At 35.8% G+C, this 6,753-nt stretch overlaps 1 long non-coding RNA gene and 1 other non-coding gene across 3 annotated transcripts; one reads left to right on the forward strand and one right to left on the reverse strand.

Moving 5' to 3' along the window:
• Positions 1-473: 473 nt before the first annotated feature.
• LOC141709704 (small nucleolar RNA R71) lies at positions 474-580 on the forward strand. The gene has a single exon (XR_012570269.1). It is a non-coding gene; the product is annotated as a small nucleolar RNA R71 (small nucleolar RNA).
• A 3,652-nt stretch (positions 581-4,232) lies between these two features.
• LOC141706061 (uncharacterized) lies at positions 4,233-5,440 on the reverse strand. Of its 2 annotated transcripts, XR_012568604.1 has the most exons (4): positions 5,371-5,440; positions 4,821-4,891; positions 4,436-4,510; positions 4,233-4,262 (listed from the first exon to the last, which is right to left on the reverse strand). It is a non-coding gene; the product is annotated as an uncharacterized LOC141706061 (long non-coding RNA). The 2 variants fall into 2 exon arrangements; XR_012568603.1 differs by lacking the exon at positions 4,233-4,262 and having other exon boundaries at positions 4,371-4,510.
• Positions 5,441-6,753: the final 1,313 nt, after the last annotated feature.

Consider the following 6,753-nt stretch of genomic DNA (forward strand, 5'->3'; position numbering starts at 1 on the left):
ATGGTTGCTAAATAGCATTCTGATTATTACTCCAGCTGAAATTTGGATGATTTCTGTTGTTAGGATGATAAGTAGCTGGCACAGGCTGTTGTGGTCGCTGATAATTGTTCACATACTGAACAGATTCATTAACAAGAGAACACTGATCCGTAGCATGAGAACCTGCACAAAGCTCACAGACCATAGCTATCTGATTGACACCATAGGTGGCTAGAGAATCGACCTTCATAGACAGCGCTTGGAGCTGCGCTGCAATATCTGTAGCTGCATCAACTTCCAGAATACCTGCTACCTTCCCAGGCATCATCCTTTGAGTTGGGTTTTGATGTTCATTTGCAGCCATTGTCTCAATAAGATTATAAGCCTCAGTATAGCTTTTGGCCCACAAGGCGCTTCCAGCTGCTGCATCGAGCATGGGCCGAGATTGGGCCCCCAAACCATTATAGAAACTAGTGATCACCATCCAATCAGGCATACCATGATGTGGACACTTTCTCAACATCTCCTTGTAGCGCTCCCAAGCTTCGCACATAGATTCTGTAGGTTGCTGCGCAAACTGAGTAAGAGCACTCCTCATAGCCGCAGTCTTCGCCATTGGATAAAACTTCACCAGAAACTTTTGCGCAAGATCTTGCCAAGTAGTGATAGACCCCGCTGGTTCAGAATGCAACCAGTCCTTAGCTTTATCCCTTAGTGAGAATGGGAAAAGGCTCAGCTTGATAGCCTCATCATTCACACCATTATATTTGAAAGTACTACAGATCTCGACAAAATTCCTTATGTGCATGTTGGGGTCTTCAGTCGCAGCACCTCCGAAAGAAACAGAATTCTGCACCATCTGAATAGTGCCCGACTTGATTTCAAAGTTATTGGCCTCAATAGCCAGGTGCATGATGCTAGACTGAATGTCATCAATTTTAGGCCGAGAAAAGTCCATAAGAGCTGGATCTGCCGGAACTATACGATCACCCATGATTCTGGCTCTTTCTGCTCACTTCCTGAATCCGAATCTTCAAATTCTATCTTCTCCGGAATATCAAGAACTTCGTCTATCTCCTCAGCCGTATCTAAATTCCTCTTGCGAGTACGAGAACGTGTTTGCATAAACGCTCGCTAAAGTACCTGAAACACAACCAGAAATAATAAGTAACACGTCTTAATCACTGAGTCCTAATGACCACTGATGGTAAGTACATAAACTAAACAAATACACCGAGTCCCCGGCAGCGGCGCCAAAAACTTGTTAGGGCAAAAACACGCGCTAATAACACACGCAAGTATACGCGTTCACAAGTAATATATAATACTTTCTAGTTCGTTCCCACAGAGACTCAGACTAATTATGTTCAACTACACTCACTCACCAATGTATGATTACTTCTCAGTGTTAAAACAATAACACTTAGATTTGATTAACTAATTATTAACTATAATTAACTACGAGAATTAAGTACTTGATTAACACTTAAATTAACAATATTAAAACACTCATGAGATCACAACTTCATTACTACTTCCTTCAATAGTTATTTTTATTACCCTTAGCATGCAACAGTGATGATATTAATCGAACAACATGAAACAGATAAAAGCCAACTTTCATTGTACTAATACCATTCTACCAAGCATCCACAATTAAGATAGAAGTTGAATAGGCATCAATTATGTGAGACCCTATATGTCTATAGAATTTGACAACATAACGATTTAAGCACAAGTTATTCCTTTTGATAAAATAGGGAAAATAAAACGGTTAGAGTTACCCACTAATCAGGCATACTCCTACATGAACCTATGCTAGCATGGCAAGTTCTAAATCTCAAGATCCACCGTCGCTTCACAAGAGATTAACACCCTATCTTATATGTTCGCGACGCACATAAGATGAATAAGCACAACCAATACTAGATATCATACAATCATCACACACTAAGGTATTAAACAACTAACTAAAGAATTCCAAAGTAAATCCGTTACGACCCCATGATCACGATTAGCCCATGATAGCACTCATCGTCATCATGGGTTCATATGAAAACATGATAATAACACACGAGAATAACAACTACAACTACATATATTAAACCAGAGTACGTCACAAGAGTAAATAGGTTCAAAGTAAACAAAACTAGCATCCAACGTTACAGCGAAACAAAAAATCACAAGAAAATATACTTCCTCTTCGTTGCGGTGTGCTAAAATGGTCTTCTTCCTTATCTCCTCGCTCCTTGATTAATACTACGATCCCCACCTTTGTAAAATGTCTCTGAAAACTACTTATATAGGAGTCCCATAATACCCAGCTAACTCAGAAGTTGGAAGTTAAACAGAATTAGGAGTCCAAAATAATTATTTTAATATTTCGTCCCTGAGCGGCCGCTCAGCATTCCCGAGCGGGCGCTCAGCTTCCTGAGCGGGCGCTCAGCAGAGCAGAGCGGGCGCTCAGACCCCTTCTGGAAAATGCTCTGTTTTTTCTCTCATTTCTTCGCTGCAATCTGCTCCTATCTTCCCTCTTGCAATGCCAAACACATGCCAAGGCTTATTCTTTATGAAGTCTCTCCAGAAATGCAAATTGTTATTCCCAGTGGACTAACAATGAGATTTACAGAAGGGGGGTTGAATGTAAATCTCAAAACTTTTTCAAGTTTTGAGCAGTTTCTAAGGCTAAGTGTTTAAGTGAACAAATGTGTGTGAATTGCTTGAAGCTGATACAGACATATATATATTCAAACACAAATGTAAAGAACACAAAGAACTTAAAAACTTTTCTGGTGGATTTGTTGTTCCACCAGAGATGTGTTATTTCAGAAAATCTGTGATTCAAAGAATTAAATCACAGCTGCTTCCTAGTACAAACTAGATGATTTTCTCTCTTGATATTTCTAAACAGCTCAGGAAAATTCTTATCTAATTACTAGCTGCTACTTGGTTTATATAACACCAAGTTTACAAGTGAAGACAAAACTGTAAAATATAATTGAAAAGATTCTTCACATGTTTCTTCTTCATTTCTCTATCCAATGCAATCTAGGATAATCTGTGAATCTTTGAATACTTCCTTGTTTACATCAGAATGGAAATGCTGCATTTTCTTGATTCCTCCTAGAGGCTTCCACATTCCAGTTTGTCTCTGTCAACCCATGTGCCTCTGTCAGCTTGTGAATTGTCACTATCAACTGCTAATGAACTAAGCATCCGTTGAAGCTTTCATCCGTTGATGCCTTATCCGTTGAGGCTTTATCCGTTGAAGCTTTATCCGTTGATGCATTATCAGTTGAAGTCTTTATCCGTTGAAGCGCTTATCCGTTGATGGATATTATCCATTGAAGCATTAGAGACATCCGTTGAAACTTTGTTTTTTATCCATAATTACAAGGCATGACATATTTACAATTAGCCCTCCTATTTGCATATCCACTAGTAGTCAACATGACTGATACTTTCCTACAACATCTAAGAATTACAACTTGAATCCAGAGAATGAAATGTGCTACAATACTAAACTTATTGCTAAGTAAAGCTACTCCTTCAACGAATAGACAAGATGGTCTTATCCGTCACTACACCATAAAATGCCTACTGTAACACCAAAAAAACATTGCATTAGGGGGTAAATATGTTGCTCTTGCCCCACTTTTAAGCTAAGGTAACATTTTCTTAAAGATAGGTTTTTCCATGTTGCCTTAGCGGTCTAAGGTAACATCTTTGGTGCCTAAGACAACATCATATTTTAACTTGTTTATATGTTGCCTTAGCTTGCTAATGCAACAGAAAGAGAGATTAGTTGTAACTTGTTTTTTATGTTACCTTAGAGTTCTAAAATGTTTTTAAAAAAGTGGGACCACATTGGGCCCACAGGGGACTGCTGTGGGGCCCACTATAACATTTTACAAGAAATAAAATGATAAATTACTATTTAAAGGTATACCATTTCATTACCACAAATGAATCTATTTCAACATAATCCAAACATATACCAATACATTCGCTTAGATACCATATAAAATGATTCTATTTCTAATGCACAAACTAAAAGATAACTTATTTCTTATAATTAGCATCAAACAATAATACATCATTAATTCATAATTGATCTGTCCATAATTAAACAAAACACACTGATAATTATTGGCCTTGAGTCAAGCACTCTCTTCTGATTAATCAAAATTTCCATGAGTCAACCTTCCATGTTTCACCAAATTTGCATCTGGTTATTCACAATCGGACCAGAAGGCACAACCGACAATTTCTCAGTTTGGCACCTACAAAATTCATTGAGCGTAGTTTCAGTAGTTAGATAATTAACTCATTTTACATAGAATTCTGAATCTTAACTAAATTCACAATTTTTGTCATCAAGGTAGGAAAAATAAAAAATTAAGCTTTGAAAAATATCTTTAAATATATAAACAATATCACGATTGTCGGGAGGTACTTGACGGAAGTAAACCACTCCATTTGTGCATGGATCCCATTGTAATCCTTCTGCTGGTTGTCTTCCTTCTTTTAGCTGTTTAATACATACATAAATTAAATTAGTGCAGAAATTTAGGATTGAACTCTTCCTATTTTTGAAATTTATCAAGTTATCAAGCATGTGTTGAGTCTGTTAGAAATCATAAACCTTGTCATCTATAATCTGTTAGAAATAACCAATTAGTCATAATCAGTCAAAATGTACGGATTCAAGAATTAAAATGCTATGTAGGCATGTTTAGAAAACAACTTCCAGTATATATCTTATACAATCAACTGGAAAAAAGTAATATATTAATTAATGCCAAGGGAAAATAAGTGAAATTTTAGATATGATAATGTACCTTTGATAACAGCAAGTCCAATTTGCTCCTCTCGAGTCTTATACTCCATTTAACTTGTGAAATTCAAAATCCTGGTACAATATTAACAAAGTGAAAGTTATGGTGCATACAAATGAAGCCTAGTGAGCGTCCTTCAAAGAACAAAGTTATTGAAATGTAAGAAGGAAATAGTGAACAACTGGTAGTTGCCTAATAAGTCGTACTCAAGTTTTAATTTTTCCCTCAGTTTACTGCAAGTCGGGGAATGATTGATTTCCTTGAGTTCTAATTTTTCGTCATAAATAGGGTTTTCAAACCTTAGTGTAATATACTTATATAAAAGCTGCCTTTATAAAGATCCTATCCTATTATGATCCTAGTGTCCTTCCCCTTTTAGGCCATTAACATTCTAAACTTTGACCTCCATGGGACAATTATCAGTTTTTTATGCTATAAGGAGGCCACGAGTAGCAGTGAAACATGGCAGATGGTGTGATTTAGTTTGTGATGAAACATTTAGCAATGTAAGAGCAGAACTAGTGGCGTTTCATCTAGCTATGCTTTTCTTTACCTTTATTTACCACATATCAGGAACATCCTCCCTCAGAGAAAACATACTTCCTCATTGATGTAATCAATCTGTATTCATATAAAAATTTAGAATAATTTCATAATACGTAAGTATGCCTCATCAATTTTAGGTATTTTCTCGAGTAAAAATGTAGTTTGTTTATGTACCTGCGCAACCAATGCAAATAGCAGAACAGTCAGACAACCACAGGCCTTCAGAAGATTCGAACAACCACAGTGACAACCTCGTTCATGTTTCAGTCTACTTAAACCTGTTCAAACCAAAATAACATAATAACAAGAAACTGATCAATTTCTCCAACACTTTCAAGATTAATCAGTACAACATGATATATAGCATTGATATAATTAACAACGAGTCAAGTTTTACCCTCCATATGGTTAAAAGAAATTAACTTGGGTAGAAACCAAATGAAGAGACCAATAGGCAGAAGATGCAGCTACATGTTGGATTTTCTTACCCATCCATCAGCTACAGAAGACTTATTTAGTGTATCAATCTATTAATGCAGTACATAGATAGAGAGAAAGAGAGACATGGAGAGAAAGAAAGAGAAATAGAGACATAGTCAGAGTCAGAGAGAGACCGATAGAGAGACAGGGAGAAAGAGACAGAGAGAGGGGGAGAGAGAGAAACTAAACACATAACTGCGCACAAACACGCATACACAATCTAAATAAAACAAAGCCCTAACTAAAAAGTACCTTAAAATAATGCCTTCAACTGCAAACCTAAACACGAGCACCTGAAAATCAAAGAGATAGAGAACGATTAGATAAATAATTGAAATGTAAAAACCCTAATTGAAGCACCGAAGCCTCGATTCCGAATTCAATTGAACCTTAATTAGAAAAGCAAATCCCTATTTACTTACCAGAGATTGATAATGGTGGCGAGTGAAAGATAAAATTGAGCGAGATTGATAATGATAGAGAGAGTTCAGTGAGAGAGAGGTTAACGAGAGAGAGAGAGAGAGAATTTGAGTGTGTGAATTATGAGAAAGTGAGAGATAGAGTGTCTGGTGTAGGGAAAAATTTCAAATTATCTGAAATATTGGGCGGCTAGAGCCCAATAAATTTACCGCTTCTCAGCCCGAAACAACTTGCTGCTATGTCCAAACATTCCTATATTTTATATATTTATATTTTATTGCTTTATTACTATTTTTATAATAAAAGGTCAAAAAGTCATTTTGATAAAAAATAATTACTTATATATATTTTACTACAAATATAATTCGTATATTTAAAATATTTCATATTATATATTTTTAGAAGTTATTTATGAGTGTTTATATTAACATTCTTGTAAAATTAATTTAAAATAATATTTAAGATTAAAAAATATTATATTTATATTTTG

This window comes from Apium graveolens, chromosome 2 (assembly GCF_009905375.1).
Source record: "Apium graveolens cultivar Ventura chromosome 2, ASM990537v1, whole genome shotgun sequence".
Classification (NCBI taxonomy): Eukaryota; Viridiplantae; Streptophyta; class Magnoliopsida; order Apiales; family Apiaceae; genus Apium; species Apium graveolens.